Raw genomic sequence first — 26,597 nt, 5'->3', positions numbered from 1 at the left:
TTTCAGAAAGATATGTCCGGATGACGCTCAAGGTTAAGTGAAGCCTATTTGGATCCTTATGAAATAGGCAGCAACAATCCGACCTTTTCCTGCACTAGAAAAACCATGGTACTTTCCATGAAGCATAGGGAAGTTGATGCAAGTGTCAGTTGAAGCAGAATTTGAACCTTGAATTGAAAACTTCAAAATTCATATTGAGTATGTCTGGAAACATCTTTCATTAATGATTTGGAAGAGCCTAAGATTGGCCACGGTCTGATAGGAGAGTTTTAACCATGTAGAGGTATAGTTTGCTGCTGGAGCCTAGATTTTACAAATCCTGTTCACTTTAGGTTGGGTGAAATTCACCTAGCAGGCAGAAGGCATACACGATGGGCTTCCTCCCTCTCCTTGTGCACCCTCCAAAATGGTCCTGGGTAGTGACGTAGTTGAGAATATTCTCCAGAGAATATTTTTGAGAATGAGAATATTCTTGAGAATATTCTCTACTAGAAAATTCTCGAGAATATTCTCTACTAGAAAATTCTCCAAAGAATATTCTCTACTAGAAAATTCTCAAAAGAATATTCTCCACAAACTGTAAAGTCTAATGTAAGAACCAGTTTTACAACCCAAATTTAAAAAATCTAGTAAATAGTAAGTCAAGCTGTGATATTGCCAGTGTAATGAATAATGATTTTTTTGATCCAGTTACATCATTGCGCATTGTGTCATTCACCATTGGCTGTTCTGAAATGTGAGCTACAGAAAACATTATTTTTTATTTTTTTATTTTAGTTTTAAAAATGCTTTTCATTTAATTTGATGAACATTTGAATCTGTATGTATTTCAACTATATATAATAGCCTTTTTTTGTATTTTGGTGTGACCTCATTCTTAGCAATTCTATACCCTTGGCCATACAGTGTGATTTTTCTTACAGAAAGTAGCTTTAACGCTTTACACACTTAAAGTACCTAAAACTAGTGATGTGACTTTAAAAGCTACATTTCATACATACACAACATAATTAGAATTCAAAGTTGATGGTAAATATACAGTTAGTGGCAGGTTTAGTGATTAACGTGAGTCATTCACGCAACGTGAATCACGTTGAATTTTCAATTTCAAGTTTGGTGCAAAAAATGAAAGAATGTGAATTCACTGCATTGCCCCATTGAATAAAAGTATCTGTACTTTCTGGTTGCCATCTGAACAAGTTTACCCATGAATAAACATGTATATTAACTAACTGTATCATTTTCGATGCATTAAATAAAATGAATATTCTCCTATTTTAAATGAAAATTCTCTAATATTCCCATTAATCAAGAATATTCTTGAGAATATTCTCCAAAAGATTATTCTTGAGAATTTAATATCACTAGTCCTGGGTGGGTTGGAAGAACCCCCAGAACAGGAGCACATGGGGGGAGCATTCTGCCTAGCAGGAAGAAGTGCTTATACAGACAGAACAGCTGTCATAGTGTGACACTGAATTCCACCCTAACCACGCTATTCAAAGGAGATCCACTGAAATTAATGGGCATGACTAAATGTATGTCTATTAATTTCAGTAGCTCTAGTGTGAATATAATGCAGCTGAATGCAATTCTATATACCCAAAATTATGTGAAATAGACTATATTTGAATTTTATGCTTTCATTGTGATACATTTGCGGGTTCTTTTCCCAAGATGCAAACATCATTTCTTTGGGCTTTCGACATGCCCAATCTTGGTACATTGTGATTCAGACACACACACACACACACACACACACACACACACTCTTAAAGACCCAGCATAGTGTAGTGGTTAGAGTGAAGATGAGGAACCTGTGGCTCTCAAGCTGTGTTTGAAACTCACCAGTCACATTCCACAACAGGGAATGGTCCAATTGCAAGCAATTTCTGAAGTCTTGTCTGCAATTGATTAAAATTGCTGACACTGCTAAGAAGCCGTTGCCCGTTGCTGGCTGACCGTTTCATCAGCTGATGTTTGAGTCACAGCATGGGTCAGGCCAGCTGATAGGCCACAACATTTCATGCGCAGGGCTAAGGTGAATGGGCCTGGAGTGTGGGCTTGCTCGGTGTGTTTCTGGCCTGACACTGAGGCTGCTTATTTATTGAGATTATTTTTATTTCCATTGCGACTAGACATTCTGTTGTAGCAACTGTAATCGGGGTTTAAGGTGGCATGTGGCACCTAGTTATATATATATCTGAGTTTCTAACACTGCTCTCACAGTATTTGCCTCACCACAACTCCCATCATCCTTGGCCACTGGCCATGCTGGCTGGGACTGATGTGAGTTGTAATCCGACAACATCTGGCAGGCCACAGACTGGCCACCCCCTGCTTTAGAATATTTAGGCTAGGACCAGAGAAAGCCAGATTCAAATCCCAACTCCACCAAGGAGATCACCTTTCGTTCTCTCTCCATGCCTTACCTTCCTGACAGGGTTCATGCTGCCTATGTTCACCAGACAAAGAGATGGGAAAATGAAATCAATGAAACAATAAATTAAGCCAACCCAAGTAAAACACAGCCCTTGTCTTACCCCCTTCAAATCCCTCTCCCAAAACCCACCTTCACAAGGATGTCACCAGCCCTACCAAATTATGTCTGGATAGATATAAACTTAAGAAACACAGAGAGCCAAAGTGGTGCAGTGATTAGAGTGTCAGACTGAGGCTCAGGAGGCCAGGGTTCAAATGTCCACTTGCCTATAAAGCTCACTGGATGACCTTGAGCCAGTCACTGCCTCTCAGCCTAACCTACCTCACAGGGTTGTTGTGGGGATTAAACCAAGAGGGGGAGAACCATGTATGCCATCTTGAGCACCTTGGAAGAAAAAGGTGGGGTATAAATGTAATAAATATTAAAGACAACGACAATAATATTCTTAATATTCCTGCTTTTTCACCTGCCTCAATTTCCTTCCCCTTCCTCTTTTATCTCCCCTGTATCAAATTATAGATTGCAAGCCCCACAGGGCACAGATTTGTCCACTTGCACTCTAGAAAAGCAACATAACAGTTTGATGGTACTATACAAGTGACAGAATTCTCGATTAAGAGTTTAATTACTGTTACTGCATATTTGAACTGCCAGGAAAACGTGCCCGCCTTATGCCAAGCTGCATTTGGGGGGCTCATTTCCATGGTCATCCACTGCCCCACACCACGCACAAGTGCATGCCTTCACCCTACGAGGCCTGCTCCTGTTTTGCAGCATTTGAGCAACTGAAGAAGACTGCCAGGGTTCATTCTCGGTTCACTCCTTGGCGCTGCTGCAAGACAGCATGTACTGTATTTCAGTGCAGGAGGCACAATCGGTTTTGCTCAGCGCTGCAGAAGTTTCTGCAAAGCTAAGCTGCAAGGGGCAGGGGAGAGCTCACTTCCCCCAAAAATCATTCAATCACTGTGATGTCTTTATGGGGGAGGATGCTAAAAAAAATTGACATACAGCCACCCTTGCAAAAAAACCAACAATACTCTTTCCTTCTCAAACAGTGAACTTCTAAGGCCCTTTTAGTGGGAGGTATTTTTTAAAAAGTCCCTCGCATACCAAAAACCCCTACACAGCAGCCCACAAAAGTCCCAAGCCCAAATATCCATTTTTAAATATTGCTGGTTTCATGGGAATTTCATCCAGAGAAGAATTTCACACAAAAAACTGCCAGTAAAAAACACCATCTCTCCACCCGCAAACTTGGTGGGCCTCCAATTGATTGAGTTCTTTCTTTTAAAATCTATTTTATTGGTTTTTAATAAACAATCATACAACATCAAACTATGTATGGAGTTCAGCCATCTAAACCCGTATCATACAATGCACATCATTTCAGGATGCTGCATCCCTCCGCAGGGTTACATGTGTTGCAGGAAGAAGAAGCTGATTTATTAAATGTAAGGAAAAAACAAAAGCTAAGCCACATCAATCCTATCCTATCCTACCCTATCCTTTTTTGAATTAAAAAAACTGACTTCTTATCATCCTGCTCTGCTGAGTTAGATGCCCTGATACAGCTGCCTTCCACCCTCTAGCAAACCACTTGTGAGGGGTTGAGTCCTGAACCAGTTTGGCTGCTAATTCACTCCTAAAGACTGTAGTGATGAGCCCTCGAAATCAATGACATATGCAGATGTGATAAGAGTACAGGGACTGAAGACGTTATATGCCACTAGAGAGCCAGAGAATTCACTGTGCAGCTGCTTTGCTCTCCCTCTCCGAGAAGAGAATCTGGGTGATCAAGTTTCTGGTGCACAGCCATGGCATGGGGCGGGGGGGGGCGGGGTAGATGCATTGCTGGCTGACAAGTTCTAGGCACAGGTAACTTGCACTGTCAAAGCACAGCAGAAAAAGTGCAAGTGCAGGCCGGCTGAAAGCTAAGCCACCGTCTTGCCTAGCAAGCAAACCCTGCTGCCCTTCTCTCCTTCAAAGTCCTTGCCATTTACATCACCAATATACAAAAAGGGTGGTGGCGGCACAGGGTCTTCCAAGCGAGACCACTTAATTCTAGCAAGACTTTTGTATCAAAAGCAGCAGCTAATATGGAACCATAGCTGTCAACTTTCAGATTTGAAAATAAGGGATCAGCAGCCTCGAAAATAAAGGATCAGCAGGCTCACCTGTTCCAGGGACACACTACGGGATATCTAACAATCTAGCATAGCAGCAGGAAACGGTGCTGGAATAAGGGAATTTCCAGCAAAAAAAGGGAAGGTTGACAGCTATGTATGGAACAGCCACCCCAGACAAGACAATTTCATCAGAGCTTTCCAAAAGAGCAATAGGAAACATCTCACTAGAATGTAAACACCAACTCCCCATGCATGATTTGCGGCGGCACACTTTGGCTGCTGCGGTAATGGAGCAATTTCCAAGAGCTGCTGCTAAATAGAGAGTGATTCTCCCAGAAATACACAATCATAATACTTTCCACTAAGAACAGAACTCTCCCCAAGTTAAGAGAGATGTATGATGTACAGGAAATCAGCCAACTTTTAGAGGCCGCTTTAAGATCATTCCCCTGGCCGACTGGTTGACTGCGGCAGCAGCACCATCTGGGTCTGGAGGTTTGCTACATGGAGAGGGTTCCCCCCCCACACACACCGCCAATGTAAGTCTTCCATATAATGATAATATAGCTGCAGTTAACAAGGTGGGCACTAACAGGAATGCAGAACACACATTCTCCTGGACAGCCGTAGAACTAAACATCAATATAAAATAAGCACGAGACCTGGATTTAACATTCTTACATCCTCCATTCAATTCTGTGCGCACACGCAGACATGTAGTATAATCTTTCTCACCTACAAACACAATCACTTTCTTACCCCCCCCCCCAAGGTGTCGTCCTATAAGAAAACATCCAAAATCCATAACATCCTTGCTAAGCCCACCAAAATGTGACAAAAATGGTTTGCAATCTCCAGAGCTCTCTTCAGCAGATAAGATGCTAATCAGCTAGAAAGTGGAGCAGAGGAAAAGTTGTCTGGTGGCGAAGAGAGGCTGTCTGCATCCAGTCTGAGAATAAGGAATCAACCATTGCATGCTCCTAGGTCACAGCAGCCTGAAGCGCCACATGAAACTTGAAAAATTAGAATATCGTGGAAAAGTTCATCTATTTCCATAATCCAACTTGAAAGGTGAAACTCATATATGAGATAGACTCGTGACATGCAAAACGAGATATGTCAAGCCTTGATTTGTTATCACTGCGATTATCATGGCGTACAGCTGATGAAAACCCCAAATGAACAATCTCAGAAAATTAGAATATTCAAGGAAATCAGCAAAACAAGGATTGCAAATCGTGAGTCAATCTCATATATTAGTTTTACCTTTTAAGCTGAATTACTGAAATAAATGAACTTTTCCACGATATTCTAATTTTTCGAGTTTCACCTGTAGAACAAATCAAGGCTTGACATATCTCGCTTTGCAGGTCATGAATCGATCTCATATATTAGTTTCACCTTTGAAGTTGAATTAGTGAAATAAAGGAACTTTCCCACAATATTCTAATTTTTTGAGTTTCGCCTGTATAAGCAAGCACCTAACAACAGTCTTGTTTGAATTCCTGCTACCTCCTCACATCCCATATTAAGACCGTCACCTGATGCAGGTTCCATGTGGTCACTACCAGTCAACCTTTTTTGTCATCTGTGGCAGGAAAGATTTGTCCCCCAGCTTCCTTAGTTAACTGCACAGATTCTGAGAGCTATGACATCACAGGTGTTCCAGGGGCTCCCAAACAGGCAGCTGCAATCTGTGGCAAAACCATTACTCTGACGAGGCCAGAAGGACTGACCCGAGAATAACCTCTGTCCATCACCGATGCGCACCAAGGACTCAAGAGACTACTTTAAGCACAGCGTGAGTGAGTGCCCAGATTCTCCCACGCCCACTTTGCAGAAGCCAATGCCAATAATTAACAATCCATGATAGTTCCGTTTGGCAGAAAGGAATCACCAGCAGCAAAGCTTCGCGACAGAGCCCTCATTTGCAGCTGCCAATAAAACAGAGCGGAAAAAGCAGCTGTAAGATGGTTGTTTGGCTGATCCAGCCTCCTCAGACAACCTATAAATTCAAGGCTCGTTACGGACTGCTTATCTCAACGTAATTTTATTGTAGTCACATATACAGGTTTTTAATGGGGCCACTGAGTGAGGTTAATAGCAATTTTTGAAAGTTCAAGGCACACTACATGTCTTTTCCACAATGCTTACAACAACCCTGTGAAGTAGGGAAGCATTATCCCCCAGAACAGGGAGTTTTTCCAAGGCTACCTGGCAGATTTAATAGAAGAGGTAAGATTCTTATTTATTTATTTATTTATTTAATAGGAGAATATGCTTTTTCGGTGGCTCTGTGGGTTAAACCACAGAGCCTAGGGCTTGCCGATCAGAAGGTCGGCGGTTCAAATCCCCTCCACGGGGTGAGCTCCCGTTGCTCAGTCCCTGCTCCTGCCAACCTAGCAGTTCAAAAGCACGTCAAAGTGCAAGTAGATAAATAGGGACCGCTCCGGCAGGAAGGTAAACGGCGTTTCCGTGCGCTGCTCTGGTTCGCCAGAAGCGGCTTAGTCATGCTGGCCACATGACCCGGAAGCTGTACGCCGGCTCCCTTGGCCAATAAAGCGAGATGAGCGCCGCAACCCTAGAGTCGGCCTCGACCTAATGGTCAAGGTTACCTTTACCTTTACCTTTACACTTTTTCCAACTCTCTGGAATGGCCCACATAAAAATTAAAACACACCCAAGGAAGGAGAGAAAAGTAGAAAGCAAGAATCACAACATCAAGGCAGCAATGTCAATTTTAAAATAGTCACAGAACACCTATTATTTGACAGTTCCTGGTTCTGAACCTGCCCTTTCAACCCAACCTAAGCACAAAAGATTGCCAACATCAGATCTGCAGATACGGCTGGAGTGCAGAAGTCTCAGGAAACGGAAGTGAAGGGGGGGGGGGACACACAACAAAATGTGTGGCAGAAAAGCCTTGGAATTCCTCGTCCAGGTAGACAGGCAGGGCTAAGCCTAAGCCTTTTTTCTGCTCGAGTCAAAGGAGAAGATGGTGCCACTCCTATTCATTTCAGAAACAGAAGCTGACTGGACTACCAGTTTAATGTTACTTTGAGAGGATGCTATAACTCCCCAAGGAGATATGAGGTGACAGCGCTTGGAACTTGTCAGTTTAGAGAAAGGTGGGTAAGAGGTGCCACGAAGGAAGCGTGAAATGATGCATGGAACGTGGATAGAGAAGGTTTTCTTCCTCTTGTGTAACACTAGAACTCGTGGACATGAATGGAACCTGAATGTTGGAGGATTCAGGGCAGACAAAATAAAGTACACTGGTACCTCTGGTTGCGAATGGGATCCGTTCCAGAGGCCCATTCGCAACATGAGCAGAACACAACCCGTGTCTGTGAGTCGCGATTTGCTGCTTCTGCGCATGATGTCATTTTGCACATCTGCACAGGCGTGAGCGGCGAAACCCGGAAGTAACCCTTTCAGGTACTTCCGGATTGTCGTGAGACGCAACCTGAAAACACTCAACCTGAAGCAAATGTAACATGAGGTATGACGGTACTTCTTCATGCAGCACACAATGGCTACCAGCCACGATGGGTGCACTCTGTCTCCACAGCCAGAGGAGGTAAAGTTGTCTTGAGCTCAGGCCCATTGGGGGCATCTAGCTGGCCACTGTGAGAACAGTATGCTGGACTACATGGGCCACTGTCCCAATTCAGTGGTACCTCAGGTTAAGTACTTAATTCGTTCTGGAGGTCCATTCTTAACTTGAAACTGTTCTTAACCTGAAGCACCACTTTAGCTAATGGGGCCTCCCGCTGCTGCTGCTCCACCGGAGCACGATTTCTGTTCTCATCCTGAAGCAAAGTTCTTAACCTGAAGCACTATTTCTGGGTTAGCGGAGTCTGTAACCTGAAGCATATGTAACCTGAAGCGTGTGTAACACGGGGTACCATTGTACTCAATAAATGACCTCATAAAGCCCTTTTGGTGAAAACCAGGCCTAAGCTCTCTTAAATGGTATTTAGAAATCACACAAACAGTAGCGAAACCTCACAATGGAAAAACAAACTTTATAGTTAGGGGTGTCATGTGTTTTCTTCCATCCATCCACCTCCAAAAAAAAAATAAAATTACACAATTTAATATAAATGTTTCTTCCGCACAAAATGACACATTGGAGAGAAAAGCCACTGTAATGAGCAGCCCTGAGCCTTCCTGACATATAAACCTCAAAACGGATGAATTAGTGCCTAGTAAAACAGCATATAATTTACATTTTGTTATGTCAATCACTGGAAGCAACCAAAGGCTCTTTATGACTAAGCAAGCCAAAACCACAACATGCAAGAACGGCTCTAAATCATCCCCCACACACAGAGAGAGAGAGAGAAGTCAACAAGGAGGAGGAAGGGAATCTCCCAAAAGGAATGAGAGGGTCTTGGAGTGATCTCCCTCCGTAGGAATTCCACGCCGGCAGCGCAGGCCCATTATTTTTCCTGACAGGTCACTAAAGATGAACATACCACAAATAGCCATAAATTAATGAACTGGTTGTACCACAATTTCCAGCTTATGAGCACAAGCAATTAAATACAACTGGGCAACGGGTCAGCTGGATGGTTTTGGCAACTCCCAGCTCTGCCCAATACACTGCTGGAATAAGGATTGGAATTCCGGCTTGACCAAGAATATCAACAGAAGCCAAAACGCCAGTACCACTGCCAAGAGCCACACTCCTCAAAAGACTTGGTGTAAGGACTTGACCCCAGGCTGATGTGAATGGACAGGGAATGTGTTTCTGCTGGTAGTTGACCACTTCTTTGCTGTTGGCTATGATCCTGAGGACACTGGGTTTGCCTGAGAGTAGGAGGAGCCCAGGCGAAGCAAAGATTAGTATATCCATGGGATGGAGAGACTCTCTTATGAGGAAAGGTTGCAGCATTTGGGACTCTTTTGTGAATAAGCAGCAACATTATAGAAGCTTATAAAACTATGCATGGCATGCAGAAAGTGGGCAGAGAAATGTTTTACTCCCTCTCTCATAACACTGGAACTTATGCACATCCAATGAAGATGAATGTTGGAAGAGTTGGGACAGATAAAAGGAAATACTTATTCTCACAGCACATCGTTAAACTATGGAATTCCTTCCCACAAGAAGCAGTGGTGGCCATCAACCTAGGTCAAGGTAAAGGGACCCCTGACCATTAGGTCCAGTCGTGACCGACTCTGGGGTTGCGGCGCTCATCTCGCTTTATTGGCTGAGGGAGCCGACGTGCAGCTTCCGAGTAATGTGGCCAGCATGACTAAGCCGCTTCTGGCAAACCAGAGCAGCGCACGGAAACGCCGTTTACCTTCCCGCCGGAGCGGTACCTATTTATCTACTTGCACTTTGATGTGCTTTTGAACTGCTAGGTTGGCAGGAGCAGGGACTGAGCAACGGGAGCTCACCCTGTTGTGGGGATTTGAACCGCCAACCTTCTGATCGGCAAGTCCTTGGCTCTGTGGTTTAACCCACAGTGCCACCCGCGTCCCGGCCATCAACCTAGATTGCTTTAAAAGAGGATTGGACAAATTCAGAGAGGGCTATTGGTGGCTACTAGCCATGATGGCTATGCTCTGCCTCCATCGTTGGGAGGCAGCCATGCTTCTGAACACCAGATGCTGGAAACCACAGGGGACAAGAATCCTAATTGTGCTTGAATCCTATTTACTGGTTTCCCCTTGGACATCTGGTTGGCCCTTCTAAGAAAAGATGCTGGACCACTGGGGTCTTTGGCCTGATCCAACTTGCAGCCTCCTGGCCAGAAACAGTTAGCTAGAGTGCCCTTTTCTAATGCCACCACCCTCCTAAACGCAAGGAGGGATTGGAGGCCCACTATGCTTTCTTCTCAGCATGGGAAGGAGGAGGAGGAGGAACAGCAGTAGACATCTCCCTGCCCACTGCAAAAAAAGTGGCAGCATGAGCCATACAGAAGCAAAGTCCATTCCAGTCAAAGGAGGTGGGAGAAGCAAAGGAGAAGAAAGCGCTGACTGGCCTGGGGGAGGGGAGGCAAGGTAGACATGGAGATTTCATTTACGCACCACAGCATTTGTTTGGGAAGTTTTACTGTGCTTCATTTTAAATCAAGTTTGTCATGTGCTTCAAACTACAGGTGACGTAGTGTATAACTGTTTTAAAGCTTTAATAAAAAGGAAGCATACACATGTGAACACATATTGCAGTAAACTGGCAGCATTAGAAATTTGCTAGCTGCATTTTGCACCTGGCTATCAGCCACTTGCAACCAAGTGAAGATGCCTGTGTGCCAGGATGGGGCCCAATGTCTCCACTATCTGGAGGTGCATGCCTGGGGATCCTTGGATCTTGTATGTTTTCACACATTAACAACACATCCCTGCAGACTTCTATCCGTGATATTTTATCTGCACTATCAAAACAAATTTCAGGAACCAAAAATTCCTATCGAATAATATGACTTCCAAACCATTTTGCCCCAAAATAGCAACTAGACCTTCCATTTTGGTGACTGTAACCCTGGTTTGTGGAGCCATTTGGCCCCTGGCTTATGTATCTGAGTTTCTAATATTGTTCCCATGACTGAAAAGCCATTTCATATTCCTAAGCATCTATATAATCCAGTAATGATAAACACTGGGACGCAGGTGGCGCTGTGGGTTAAAGCCTCAGCGCCTAGGGCTTGCCGATCGAAAGGTCGGCAGTTCGAATCCCTGCGGCGGGGTGCGCTCCCGCTGCTCGGTCCCAGCGCCTGCCAACCTAGCAGTTCGAAAGCACCTCCGGGTGCAAGTAGATAAATAGGGACCGCTTACCAGCGGGAAGGTAAACGGCGTTTCCGTGTGCGGCTCTGGCTCTGGCTCTGGCCAGAGCAGCGATGTCACGCTGGCCACGTGACCCGGAAGTGTCTCCGGACAGCGCTGGCCCCTGGCCTCTTAAGTGAGATGGGCGCACAACCCCAGAGTCTGTCAAGACTGGCCCGTACGGGCAAGGGTACCTTTACCTTTACCTTAATGATAAACACAACAACACTTAACACTTACCTTAGGGATGGGTAACCTCCAGCCACCTCCAGCCTCCCCATTTAGTCTGCAAGGAGGTTTTCCTCAGGTTGTAACCACCTGACATCAGGTGTGACACAGGTAGAGATGGGGCCACAGAAAGCACGACTGAACTCCCTGCACATCAACTGATGCACAGAGAGTTCAATTCTGCGTAGGCAGTACTCACCCCCAACTTTGACAGTTGGGTGGCACAAACCACATGGGGTCATGTCAGATGAGTGGCAGGTGGGTGGTCCGACCTAGCTGTCAAAGTTGGCCTACAAAGGGGGAGATACAGGTCTGGCCCACTGGGCTGAAAGGGAACCCCATTCCTGAGTTACGTAGTGAGCTAGTGTGGCACAGTGGCAAGGAGTCCAAGGTACAAATGTCCCCTGTTCAAACTTCATCTCTGCTATTAATTCAACAGGTGGCCTTAGGTAAGTCACTCTCTTCCCCCAGCCTCAGCCCTCCCATTTGCAATATAAAGAGGGACAGTAATACTACTACTACTACCTTCTGGGAGATGATCTATAATGAAATGAAAAAGGTATTTAAATATACCTTCCAGAAGAAACCAGAGGCCTTTCTCTTGGGCATGGTCAGCCAATTGGTGCGAAAGGAGGATAGAACTTTTTTAATGTACGCCACAACAGCAGCAAGAATACTCATCGCAAAGTATTGGAAGACACAAGATCTATCCACCCGGGAAGAATGGCAGATGAAGGTGATGGAGTACATGGAGCTGGCTGAGATGACTGGCAGAATCCGGGACCAAGGAGAAGAGTCGTGGAAGAAGATTAGAAAAAATTCAAAGTTTATCTTCAAAAATATTGCAAAATTAAGGATTGTTAGAAAGATGTTGGGAAAAGAAAATTATGTGGTTTTAGTAGAAACAACATAAAGGATTAAGTAAAAATGAGTTGGTGAAAGAGAGAATGTAAAATTATAGTATATTAAGACAAATTATTAAGATAAAAATAAGGTTGGAAGGATTTGCTGAAATAACAAATTGAATTAGAATACAAAAATGGGAGGTGTGAGGTCAAGGAAATAAGTGAATGTAAGCAAGTGATGTACAGGTTTGACTTGTTTTTTATTTTTTCTTCTTCTGTTTTATGGTTTTTGATGATTTTTTTTATATATGCATTTTTTCGTTTTTTTCCGTGATTGTTGTTATTTTATTTTTTTCTGTAATTTTTAAAACCTTAATAAAAAATTTAATTTTTTAAAAAAGTAATACTACTACTACTACTACTAATAATAATAAAGTATTGTGATTAAGTAGTGCATGTGAAATGTTCTGAAAATATGAAAGTGTCAGGCAAGTATCATTTAGCAAATGACATTTAGAATGTTTATAGCACTTTACTGAATGCAGTAACTCTTACAACAGTCCTCTAAGGCAGACCAGTATTGTTATTCTACACACTACAAGGGAGAAATGAAGAGGGAGAAGTAGGAGAATGTGCTTTAGCTTAAGGTGTCTTAGGGATTTCACAGCAGAAGAGAAATTTGTACCAGAGCCATGCTAACCTGCTAGATTTCCATCCAGTAGCAGAATCGGTGGAATATACTTTAATATGACATGGACCCTCAAAATTTGTCAGGTTCACTGGAGAACAGAATCCGAACACAATAATACATAACTTTACGGGAGCAAAATGGTTGCCTCTGCAGTGTGGGAGTAAAGGGACCCCAGGAATGCTGCTTGAGTCAGAACTCTATGGGGCATGGACCCTGAATTTTCTTCCAAGTCTCCCAGGAGCTTCGGTGTGTGAAATGAATTCAGGAGAAATTCAGTGGAGGTGGTCTTGGTTACTGGGTAGTACAGTGGTACCTTGGGTTACATACGCTTCAGGTTACAGACTCCGCTAACCCAGAAATAGTGCTTCAGGTTAAGAACTTTGCTTCAGGACAAGAACAGAAATCGTGCTCCGGCGGCGCGGCAACAGCAGGAGGCCCCATTAGCTAAAGTGGTGCTTCAGGTTAAGAACAGTTTCAGGCTAAGAATGGACCTCCAGAACGAATTAAGTACTTAACCCGAGGTACCACTGTACAGTATATTGATTTGGGGGAAATAATTTAAGCCGACTGACTAGAGTTTATTTGGGGGTGATGGATGGGGGCAATCGTAGGTGAAATGATTTGGACATTCATTGCGGCAAATCAACTGAAAAGTGGGAGTACAGTGGTACCTCTGGTTATGAACTTAATTCGTTCCGGAGGTCTGTTCTTAACCTGCGGTACCACTTTAGCTAATGGGGCCTCCCGCCGTCGTGCCATTTCTGTTCTCATCTTGGGGCAAAGTTCTTAACCCGAGGTACTACTTCCGGGTTAGCAGAGTCTGTAACCCGAGGTGTTTGTAACCTGAGGTGTCTGTAACCCAAGGCACCACTGTAATCCGAAGAGGGGTGCAAATTAGCATAATTTACCTGAGGTGATCTCGGTGTGAAATTTTGTTGGCTTGCCTCCTGTGGCGTTTAAAGTCAACACCTGCATCTATACAAATAAATCAGCATTTTTGCAAATGTGGACCCAAATCTTTAAAGTACATATTAACATCACTGAGCTACCCATTATACTGGTTCCTTTCCAAATATTAACCAGCCTATGAAGGCAAGAGCATGGGGAGACAACAGTCAGGTCAGTTGGCCTTCTAATCTTCTCTTTGCAAGAACCCTTGCAGAGGCAGCTCAAGATTCAGACAGCTTGGGAGGGGCGGCGGGGGGGGGGGGGGGGAGATGTCTGCAGGAAAAGTGCCGCTGCCCATAAGCCTTGCTAAGTACCTTACCAGATGCCCTGTTAAGGCTCAGCAGCATCTCAGGTGACTTCGCCTCTGGCCTAAGGAATGGAGTTTGGTAGCAAAGGTTGGCAGGATCTCTTATTCTCTCTGCATCCCCTTTCTTTCGTTCTCTCTCTCTCTCTCTCTCTCTCTCTCTCTCCCCCTCCCTCCTTCCTCTCCACCACCTCCAGAAAGCCAAGTCTCCACAGCACAGTTGGTTCTACAGCTGTGTGGAAAAAATGTGTGGGTGCTTTTTTAAAGCATTATTTCTATAAAAAGAATTTAAGTTTTCAAATCTTGCCTAAGGCAACAGGCACACTCACCAAAAATAAAGGTAGAAAAGGGGGAAGAAAGCAACAACAACGCCCATCTGGTTAATTTTTTCTTTAAAGTCTAATGATCCAATTTTTTTAGCGAGGAAGGGAAGGGAAGGCTTCTAAGCACCCAGTGAAGGGCATATTGAGAAATGTACAAAGGGCCAAGAATCAAGTGGAAATGTTTAAACCACATCATTTTTATTACGGAGCGGGGGAATGAGGCACTGTTTCCATTAAAAGATGCAAAGCTCTCCAAAATGCAACCGTGGTTCAGACCACTCAGTGGTAGTATTTTAAGCAAGTGTAAACCCACACCCACCTCTTTGCCTGTCAGCATTTCAGGCGTTTAAATGCCCTTATCTGAGCATCCAGGAAGGTCTTTATTTAGCCTCCTCACCAGCAGGGAAAGGCTCTGCACACACTAAGCCAGTAGGACACCCAGTGGTTCCAGTGGTACTGGGGGCAGGGGCGCATAGGAGGGAAACCAACTATGGCATATGGGTAGCAAACACCTAAATTGCATACAGCAGAGGTTTTAAACCTTTTGGGGTCCATGGCTTCCTTGACCAACTACTGGTACATGCTTTCTGGGGCACCCCTGTGGAGCTCAGGAGCCCAGTTACGCCCCCCCCCTTGCTTGCAGAGCTGGCAGCCTGCCACCCTTTTTCAAACACCTTCTTCTCTCGCCTCTCCCTGGGAGTCCTCCGGGCAACTGCTTCTGCTGTCTAGGTCTCTGAGCTGCCCCTTCCCGACCCCAAAGAGAGGCACCATCCACCTGGAGAGTTTATAGCCAGGGCTGCTGCAACAAACAGCCACACAAGCCTTGGGAGGCAGACATGCAAGAGGGCATCAGAGGAGGGAGGGAAGGAAGGAAAGCGGGACAGAGGCCCACAGCACCCCTGACCATCCTTCAAGGCACCCCAGGGGGCCATGACACACTGGTTGAAAAGCATCTTTATTTCAAGCTGAACTTTTTTGTGTAGTCCTGCCATGTCACCCTGACCAGCAACATTTTGTTCACAGGAAGGTACTGGTAACATTTGAGCCCATAGTAGGAAATGGTTTCCAACTTCTAGAAATGAACTTGGGAAACAGCAAGAAGCATTTAGGCATCACCTTGCAAAGGAAAGGAACACGAGTGTCAAGATTTCTTAACACAGAGTGTCCAGGTACCTCAAAAGTTTTTGCTGCCCAGACCATGAGTCATCCTACCTGGAGACAAAGCAGCGGGGAGTTTTGCTGAGACATTCATTTGTAAGACACAAACCTGAACCCAGGACTCATTAATCCCACCCTATGAGTAGAAACATTTCTTCTCCTTGCTCAAATACTGCTGCACCAAGAACCCATCTGCAAGTCATAGTCTTGCATGTGAAGAAATCACAAGGGTCAGAAAAGCCAAGAAGCTATTGTTATATAATGGAACTGTTTACATGGTGCCTTACAGAGCAGCACAAACAAAACTAGAGGTTCCTGCCCCATAGACCTTACAATATAAATATACTGTATATATCAACAAAGAGGTCTAGCAAAAAAAGAGGAGGAAAGGAAAAGAGCTAAAAGAAACAGAGATGTGCTGATAAATTGGCTTTGGGCAAACTCAGGTCAGGATTGGGCACAGACCAGAGGGGCACAGAATCAACAGCAATGAATCTCCTTTAGAATGAAAGCGGGCCAAAGTAGAATGTATAATGTGTTTAGATGCACAGTGAAGTGGTACATCATCAGGCTTCTCTCACACCTGAGTCCCAATTCTTAAGTGTCGGCTGGTACTGTAAAAGACCACCACCAACTGACTGCACAGTGGTTCATTAAAAAAACACAGGGGTCTTGGTGTTTGTTTTTTTAAAGAAAATAGAGATACAGAGCAGAGGATACAATTTAAATGCACAGCCAAGGCCAATTCCATATTTCAACACCTGGCTGGCAAGAAAACCTTACACTTCCCTGAGGGCGGCCAGCCCTTCACACCAGGTGAGTGTGCAGAATGACATTCCCATTAGATGTTCAGGAAAGGAGCGAAAGAGGCCCCACATCTGTTTCTAAAGGAGAATGAAAGTGCAATACGACAACTGTTAAGATCACGAGCATGCTGAGCATGAAGTATTGCTGTCTTGCTTAAACCTTTGGCACTGGAACTGCAAGTCAAGATAGTCATAGCAACCTCAGTATTGCCCCCAGTTGCTGGGGGAACGCAAGTGGGACATAACAAATATTTTATTCACTTATATTTGCTTTCCACCTGCCATAGAACCCAAGACAGTGGTGGTTCCAAAACTAGCCACTCATCCAGGCATTGATCAGAATCAGATCTGCCTCATGTGTCTTTGGACCTTGGATCTCATACCCTGGTTACAGGCTTCTTATAGACATCTGGTTGGTCACTGTGAGAGACAGGATACTGGACCAGATGAGACTTTGGTTTATCCAGAAAGGTTCTCCTTATGAACAACCCTTAAGTTCCAATACTCTACAACAGGCTTCTTCAACCTTGGCCCTCCAGATGTTTTTGGCCTACAACTCTCATGATCCCTAACTAGCAGGTCAGGGATGCTGGGAATTGTAGTCTCAAAACATCTGGAGGGCCGAGGTTGAGGAAGCCTGCTCTACAATAACAAATCCAACTACAATAATAACATATTGTCCTGTTTACCCTGACCACATTTCTCTGCTTCTATTTTTAGATTATAGACCCCTTGAGAGAGCCAGTGTGGCGTAGTGGTTAAGAGCGGTAGTCTCGTAATTTGGTGAACCAGGTTCGCTTCCCCGCTCCTCCACATGCAGCTGCTGGGTGACCTGGGGCTAGTCACACTTTTCTGAAGTCTCTCAGCCCCACTCACATCACAGAGTGTTTGTTGTGGGGGAGGAAGGGAAAGGAGAATGTTAGCCGCTTTGAGACTCTTTCAGGTAGTGATAAAGTGGGATATCAAATCCAAACTCTTCTTCTTCTTCTTCTTCTTCTTCTTGAGGCAAGGGCTTATCAAACCTGTAGGAAGCTACCTTGCACCAAGAATCAGATCATCAGTCCACCTAGCTTAGAAAAGTCTATACCAGCCTTTCTCAACCTGGGGCCCTCCAGAACAGGTTAGTCTACAACTCCCAACATCCCTAGCTATTGGTTATGCTGGCTGAGGCTGATAGGAATTGTAGTCCAAAACTTCAGGAGGGTACCTGGCTATTTCTCAGCCTCACAAGCAGTTATCAGGGATTAAACTTGGAACTTCTTTGCATGCAAAGCAAAGCTACAGCCCTTCCACATGAAGTCCTATGTACATGGGTTATGCTACATAAATACATGAAATACGCACTACAATGTGGATGCCTGCTCTCGTTATTCTTCAAGCCAATACAGGCATCTCCCCCCCCCCCAGCTATAGAATAAAGTTCAGAGAGAACAAGCATCCTGCTTACAAATATTTGTTTTGTTAGAAAGAAGAAGAAGAAGAAGAAGAAGAAGAAGAAGAAGAAGAAGAAGAAGAAGAAGAAAATAATGCTTTGCAAAGCCCCCCCCCCAGGAGCAGTGATGTGGGAGGGTGGATCAGCCCACACCCAAGATTGGCCACTTAAGAGGGCCATCAGCTGTATACCTGCTCCTAATGGTGGTTCTCAGAGCTCCAGCCCTGACTATACAAAATTTGTATCTCACCTTTCAAGAAAAAGTTTATTGGGGGTGATGGTTTTCTTTTAGACGGACAGCAATTAAACCTATCTTCATTTAAGTTTGTCACAACTTGTGTTGCTATATAGTCACATCACATTCCAGTCAATGGATCAAGGAAGGTCTAGGCTCTGTTCACCTCTACATAGTTCCATCCTTATTTCAGACATCGTGATATAATGAAATGTTTAGCTGGTGATATACATTGGACGCTCGGGTTGCGAACGTGATCCGTGCGGGATGCATGTTCGCAACCCGCATCTGTGCATGCGCGGGTTGCAATTTGGCGCTTCTGTGCATGCGCAACTGCCGAAACCCGGAAGTAACCCGTTCTGGTACTTCTGGGTTTTGTAACCCCCCAAAAACACAACCTGAAGCAGCTGTAACCCGAGGTATGACTGTATTGTGAGGTTGAAAACCAGCTATCGTCCAGCCCTAATTATGGCCCATTCCTGAGCGTCTGAGGAAATATGACCACCCGCTGTTAAGAGACAGAAACTGGCAACTATTATCATGGAACTGTATATTTCAAAGGGACCCCAAGGGTCATCTAATCCAACCTCCTGCATTGCATGACAGATGCTTTTAAAACTACAGTGGCAGACTAGATGGACATTCCTGCTTGTAGGCAATTATTAGCTGCAGACAAACACCACTGCTGTAGAGAAAGGTGGAGGGGTTATGCCAATGAAAATGGGCGAAAAGAAGCAAGGACTTCAAATGGCAGGGACAGAGGCTCTGGAGGGACATGACCCCTTTGAGTGGGCACAAAAATCATTAGGTACCCAGAGCAAGCAATGTTTCACATGTTAGCCAGACCTTCACTCTCTAGTCAGAAGAGAATGAGGCACATTTTGATGCCGGCCAGTGAGCAATTCTGTGCAACTTGCAAAATCTACATCAACAGAAGCCATTTCAGTCAAAGATACCAGAGCTGCTACCTTGTACGCAAGGATCAACTGCAATGAGGCAGGTGCTATAGACAGCCATCAAACACCATCCCGCATCCATCTCTTATCCTTTCATGCTGGCAAAAAGCCAGGAGTTCCCAATGCTTACAGTAGCCCTTCTGAGGACACACATAGGAACTGGATATCTCACTGCATGGGAAAAGGCTCCGTGGTGTTATTGCTGGAATATTGTTATTTTTCCCTTAAAAAAGGAACATAGGATCCATTTAGAAAGCCTCTGCATATCTTTTCTTTTTTTAAAAAAAGAATACAATTCCAAGGTGAAGACTGTTCTGTCCAAATCATGCAGCTTCACCCATTCTCATCGACATCTCTCCCTTTGTATCCAGCAGGTCCCCAAACCAAAAAACTCCATCTTGTCCTTTGCATCCCTCTTAAAGAGACACGACTCCTACCTTGAAAGTCACCAGGTGGTGTGAGCAGCCATTTCTACAGCACCACAAATTTCTAAAGATTCACACACACAACACCCCCCCAAAAAAAAAATCCTGATTGCATTGCCTCCTTTTAAGCTCTTGGCAATTGCTCTCATTTCGCAGGAGGAAACATTTTTTAAAAATCAATTTTCAAACCGGATATTTTTTCTCAGTTTGTTCCATTCCACTCAGCCCTGCCAATCTCCCAAACGCTAATCAGAAAACATGCCTGAAAACTCTGTGGAAGGCCACTGCAGCGCACACAGTCTCAGATCTTGACAGAACAGTTCAATGTTCAAATCCAAAGTTCAATGCCTCTTAGCTGAACTCACTCCAAGTCCTGTTGTGACGATAAGATGGGAGAACAGCCCACACACATATGCACAACACTATGTATATCACTCTGTGCTCCATGCTGGAGAAAGCATTTGCAGGGATAGCCAACATGGTACCCTCCAGATGTTCTGAACTATAACTCCCAACTAACATGGATTAAGCTAGAAAATGATGGGACTTGCAGTTCAGAACAGCTGTGGCCAGGCACCATGCTGGCTACACTACGCAATCTAAGTAATAATGACTATTCCATCCAATTCCACTCCTAAAGCATATGGAATGCCCTTCAGCTGTCCCCTCTTGCTAACGATATAATCCTAAGCACACTTCCTTGAATGCAAATGCTGCTGCAGTGGTACCTCGGGTTAAGTACTTAATTCGTTCCGGAGGTCTGTTCTTAACCTGAAGCACCACTTTAGCTAATGGGGCCTCCCGCTGCCGCTGCGCCGCCGGAGCACGATTTCTGTTCTCATCCTGAAGCAAAGTTCTTAACCTGAAGCACTATTTCTGGGTTAGCGGAGTCTGTAACCTGAAGCATCTGTAACCTGAAGCGAATGTAACCCGAGGCACCACTGTCCAAACAGTGACACTTACTTCCCAGTAAAGATGGTTGTCTGCCCCTTGCTCATTTTGTTAGGTATGCTTATAATGTACACTTAGGGGTTAATTTTGAGCGGGACTTTCCCCTGGAACCTATTTTCCTCGGCCCACTCCAGTCCTGAGGAATACGTGATGAAATTCGGTGTGTCTGCTCTGCATGCAGAATGTTTCAGGTTCAATCCCTGAAGTCTCTGTATGAGGCTGGGAATGTTTCCTGTCTGAAACTCTGGAGCATAACCAATTCTGAGCTAGATGGATCAAGGTGGAGTCTAAGGTGACAATCCTGTATTCCTATACACACAAAGTACATTTTCCTCCTAAGTGAATGACCACAAACCCATCTAGACTTCTGAGATTATGGGGCAGTGCTTCCAGGTCAGAGGAGGCAATTTCAAGGCAGGTTTCAGAAATTCCAAATGTTTTAAAGAATGCAATAATTAGGATTTGGAAAATTAAGCAAGCACCAGGGGATTGGTATTTTTTTTATTTATATATATTTTATATAACACAGATAAAGGCTTACAGAAAGCATAGCATTTTAAAGAACCTTTTCAATATGAATGAAATTTAATTATTATTAATGAAATTAATAGTTTTCATCTTTTGAAGAAAACAAACGTAAATTGTCTTCTCTGGAGTAGCAGTAATATGTGTTAATTTAAAAGAGAACTTGCATAAGTTACCATATTGTTGATCTCTGACAAGATAATGAATATTTAAAAAATAAAAATAAAACACATAGGTTTGTTGGGAATGAGATTTAGTAGCAACAGAACATCTGCATATGTGGTGGTCTTGCCCCAACATTTAAGTATTTTGCTATCCAGAGGAAGGTCACATGAAATTAATGGTGGGATCAAAAACAGTGCCTATAGATACCAATTGTTCAAGCATACCCAAAATATATTGAGTCATGATTTCTCACTGATGGACAGCCCCTAACTTGGTTATAGCACAGAACTGTAAACATCCCAAAATTCCATTGAACCAAGATTGAGCAAATAAGATGTGGCAGTCAGCACAACTGAAAATGCAATCCTTGCGCTAGCTGTCTTGCACACACCTTTGCACCAGCCATTCGTGGCCTAGAATGTTTTGCAAAGCTTCACTTCTGGGTTAGCCAGAGGACATTTTTACATACCAACTGACAACCGACATATGCTTACTAGACATCAGGCCATGTAATGATAAAACTACAGCATTAACGAATTTCACTGACCTGGATCGTCACTAACAAAGATATTAACAGAATCAGAAACGCTAGAGCAGTGGTGGGCAACCTAGGGGCCGGATCCGGCGGAATCACCTTCTAAATCTGGCACACGGACAGTCCGGGAATCAGCGTGTTTTTACATGAGTAGAATGTGTGCTTTTATTCCAAATGCATCTCTGGGTTATTTACGGGGCATAGGAATGCGTTAATTTTTTTTGTTCAAGGCCGGCCCCCCCACATGGTCTGAGGGATGGTGGACCGGCCCCCTGCTGAAAAAGGTTGCTGATCCCTGCACTAGAGGTTAGCATGGTCACCAGTTAGATGGCAAATGTAAATGGAGTTTTGGTTTTGCGGGCAGGTGAGAGCCAGTGGAGGGAGGGGAGGGACAGCAGGCAGAAATGCTGCATATCAGGAGGTTAGTAGAAAAATTCGTGTGCTTTCTGTTCTATTTAAACCTACCATCGTCTACAGATGTTGCTCCTCCTCTCTTTCCACATTCCTCCCCAACATCAAATCTGGGGTTTAATCATTAATAATCAGGAGACAGTAAGTTCAGAGAGAGAGAGAGAATAAGGGCAAGGGGGAAGAGAAGCAAAAGCAAAGCATGAACATTTGCAATTAAGAACTGCATACAGAACTGGTGCTCAGGCAGAGCACGGAGTGTTCAGAAGCCACCAGGAAGTGCAGTTGCTTCATTTTTGGAAAAATCAGGTCAGCCTGAGAGACAATCTGATGCGCCATGCCAGCTGCATGAAGGCTGAATTTCGATGGCTACGGATAAGAGAGGAAGCAAGGTCAAGCAAAGGAATACGCCTGCTTAAACATTATGCGTGCACACACTCATTCTTGCTCTCTTTAAAATTAAAACTCCTCAAAAAACCAAGCACCTGAGGAAAATCAGGGCCCCATCTCTCATTTGTTATTACCACTGGTAATAACAGTGTGGCACATTCATCACCACACTAAAGGAAAGCACATCTAACCCCAGTTGTGTACAAGGAATTGGACAGTTCACTTTCACCACAGCTGACAGCTGTCAATACTTCACAAAGTCAGCACCAACCCCGTCTCTTGTTCCCACAAACAGCCTGGAACAGACATTAAGACAACCATTCTAGCAGTGAACCGCCCTACAAAACTCTTTCAAGCCACGGGATTCTCCTTAGCAGACAATGTCCACAACACAAGCAGAACAGACAATAGCCAAAACGTTTTTTACAGAAAACCCCCCAAAACAGAAGCAATATAGGAATGACTAGAAGTTATAATGCTGGATGTAAACTTGCAAGTCATACTGGAATCTTCCTCATGCGGGATGCTGGGAACCCGGGTCAAGAAAAATAAATAAGAAAACCAGGGTTAAGAAAAATAAATAAGAGAAACACATAGCAATTATCTTCGAGTTTGTGTCCAAACGAAAAAAGAATGAAAAAGAAGAACACACGATATGCTTCTATCACACTTACAGGACATTGGTTCTGAAGAAGAGTCCTGTGTTACTTACAAAGTTTGCACACATCATCACGTCAGTGAAATTCATTCAGAATCCATCCCCAGTTCCACATTCACAATAGCTTAAAATGATTACATGATATGAAAAGGAAGCAATATTCAAAGATTATTAGCATCCCCACTTGAGCTGTAAACATGGATTCAAAAGACAGGTGGGGAATCCAGCCTTTTACTACCCTCACTGTAAATCCAACAAGGTGGGGTTAAGGAGTAAACAATCTTATTACTTGTGGGCTTCCTGTCTTTCTCATGGCACACTATGAATCAGAGAACCCAGGAGCAACCAGTTCCATCCAAAACATTGGTTGCTATATCCCAAAAATGCTGCCCAGTGCCTCTTACCTTCCTCACATCACTGTTGCTCCTGAGCTTCACACTCACCCTCCCATCAGCCGAAGTTTGCTAGATACCTGAAAGTCTCCACCCAGTTCTGCATTATCTCAGGGTACACCCCCAGCACCCTATTCCCCAAAGCCACCACTGCCAGCCTTGCTTGTACCCGCCCAGTCGAATCTCTCTCCTTTCCTGCACCCAAACTGCACCAGGTACCCCTTAATCTGTGGAGCATCCCCTGCTCTCTCACACTAGTGTCCACTAGCTTATATGGTCAGCTGTCCAACACTCAGTGGCCCCTTCAAAGTCTGAAACTTAAGCTTCCCTACCTGACATTCATGGGCGCTGATTACAGTACTCCCTTCTCTACAACACTTCATCCAGTGCTTCACAACCCAGCGGGGCAACCCACTGCAAAAACACCACCCTCGGCAGGACTTATTCCCGCTGTTGCTCCAAGGGGGCACCCAGGATCCCGCAACCCCGCTCCCACCTCGCAGCCGCGCTAAACCCCGACCAGACCCCGTCATAGCTGTCAACGTTTCCCTTTTTTTAAGAGAAATTCCCTTATTCCGAATAGGATTCCTCGGAAGAAAAGGGAAAAGTTGACAGCTATGGACCCCATGCACGCAGATACCACCTCCTCCTAAGATCCAACCCGCATCCCCCAGGGCTTGTTCTTAACCCCGGAGCCCCTTTATTGCGGCTGCAGCTGCTCCTCTTCCAGCCTCCACAACTCCTTCTCCCACCACACCTTGCTGTCCCACGCACCATTATGACCCTGCCACAGCAGCAGCCTCTCTTCCCACGGACCCCTACCATCACCATCAAGGGGGAGCCCCCTCCCACTGCTTCGCACAGCAGGATCCTATGCAAATTTACTTGGAAGCGAACCCGCACAGCGTCCAGTGCGGGGGGGGGGGGGCGCACTCGGTAGCAAGGGTGCATGTGTCAGGATCGGAGATTCGGAGCTCTCAGCGGGGACGCCTGTGCTGCCGGGGCCATATGGCCCTCCTTCCCCAGCTGCACCCCCTCGACGCCCCCCTCCCCAGCCCCCCGAAGGATGGAGCCCCATTTTCCCCTCGATTTCCACTGCACCGCCCCTTTTCCATATTGCACGTTGCACCCCCCCGCCGCCGCCTCCAAACCCTTTGCATGCTCCGCGCTGCATCCCCCCACCACGTTATCCCCAGGGTGGGGGGAGTCCTTACCCGCCTCCACACAGTCCCCCCGGGCCGGCTCGGTCCGGCTCTTGCAAGCTCCGCAGCAGGCAGCGTTCGGGGGCTCCAGGGCCACGTGACAGCGCCCAGCGCCCCCATAGGCTGGGCCCGGACCAGGGCTGCCGGGCAACGGTGAGCCCGCCCTCTTTCCCACCCTCCCTCTTTCCCTGCACCTGAGAGAGGACGAGTGCGCGAGGCAGAGCCGCCTTACGCCGGCAGCGCAGCCCGCCACGCAAGTGGCGTAGCGCGGCGTTCCCCGAGTCCCTGCGCAACAGCGGCACGGCCAACGGAATTGGCGTAAGATGCCCGCCGATGTTTTTTCTAACTGTGACGTCGCTCCCCCCCTCCGCCCCCGTTACGCACATTACGCACCCCGGCTCTTCTATCTCCCGTTCCGCGCAAAGTGCGTAAGTCTCCGCTTTCGGCGTCCCAGTTGCTGTACCTGAGGGGTTAGCGCGTGCGCAGAGCTGAGCAAAATGCGTAATGCTTTGGCTAGAATACGGAGCACCTCCTCCCCTCGGGGGGCTTAACCAGAAAGGGGCGGGGCTTATGGTCTTTTAAAAATATAGAGGGGGCTGATTATGATTGTGCGGTTGGGTAAGGTAAAGTAAAAAGGCATTAGGCAGGTGCGGAAAGAAGAGAGTTTGGGAGAGAAACGGGGAGAAATAAGTGAGAGGAGGGCCCGGAGGCGGGTGAGGTAAAAAGTGGAGGAGAAAGATAGCATGATGGAATATAAATATAAAACTGCGAATTAATTAGGGACGAAGGTTGAGGTTAAAAAAAAAAGGAAAGGAGTGAGAGAGCCAAAAGATGCTGCTGAGGGAGAAAGGACTGGGGCGGGGAGGGAAGCTGAGGTAAAAAGCCAAAGGGAGGAATGGAGTTCGGCGAAGGTCGGCGTGAGGGGAAAGGCAGGCTGAGGTAAAGAAGCGCAAAAAGTGTGGAAATGGGAGGCGTCGCGTGAGGCAGGAGAGGCGCGAGAGCGAGAGGCTGGTCCGTGAGGCGGGAAGGCGAGGCAAGGTCAGCCTTTAGCCAGGGGAGGATGAAGCGGGAAAGGAGCAGCACGCTGCGATGAGGATGGGCGGGGGGGGGGGGTCTTAGAAATGAAATAAGGGGGAGCAAGTAAGTGGGTATAAGCGATGGCGGGCTCGGGGGGCGAGCCGAGGGGGTTTCAAAGGAGGCGGCGAGGCGGCTTCTGGCTTCTGGAGTGGGAAAGAGCGGAGGCGGGAAGGAGAGGCTGCCGCCCCTGGAGCTGGGCAAACGGGGGGGCGGGGGGACACGGTCTGAGAGAGATAAGTGGGGAAGGCGTTTCATATTCGTTTTAACTATAACGTGGAAATATACAAGATACCTGCACTGCATTGTCAGACGGAAAGCGACACACCCTCAGGTGCTCTCATTGAGACATACACTGCCCAGGGGCAATGAAGAACTGAAATGGCCCTGAATAAGGCTGCTTCCTATGTTCATAGCTGTCTACTTTCAGATTTGAAAATAAGGGGTCAGCAGCCTCGAAAATAAGGGACCAGAAGCCTCACCCGTCCCAGGGACAGTCTACGGGATAGCTAACAATCCGGGATAGCAGCGGGAAACAGCGCTGGAATAAGGGAATTTCCCGCCAAAAAAAGGGAAGGTTGACAGCTATGCCGATGTTCT

The 26,597-nt window shown here is 45.6% G+C and overlaps 1 protein-coding gene across 6 annotated transcripts in view; it reads right to left on the bottom strand.

Moving 5' to 3' along the window:
• STRBP (spermatid perinuclear RNA binding protein) overlaps positions 1-25,041 on the bottom strand; it is a 120,145-nt gene extending 95,104 nt beyond the window's left edge. For 3 of the 6 annotated variants that reach the window (XM_079962068.1, XM_079962064.1, XM_079962065.1), the window contains exon 1: positions 24,936-25,041. The gene's annotated coding sequence lies outside the window, so the exon portion shown is untranslated. Of the gene's footprint in view, positions 1-24,495; positions 24,515-24,935 lie in introns of those variants that run through there. The other 3 variants (XM_079962066.1, XM_079962067.1, XM_079962071.1) reach the window with 2 other exon arrangements.
• Between the last annotated feature and the right edge of the window lie 1,556 nt (positions 25,042-26,597).

This window comes from Podarcis cretensis (assembly GCF_951804945.1).
Source record: "Podarcis cretensis genome assembly, chromosome: Z".
In the NCBI taxonomy this organism is placed as follows: Eukaryota; Metazoa; Chordata; class Lepidosauria; order Squamata; family Lacertidae; genus Podarcis; species Podarcis cretensis.
This window is presented reverse-complemented; position numbering and strand designations above follow the sequence as displayed.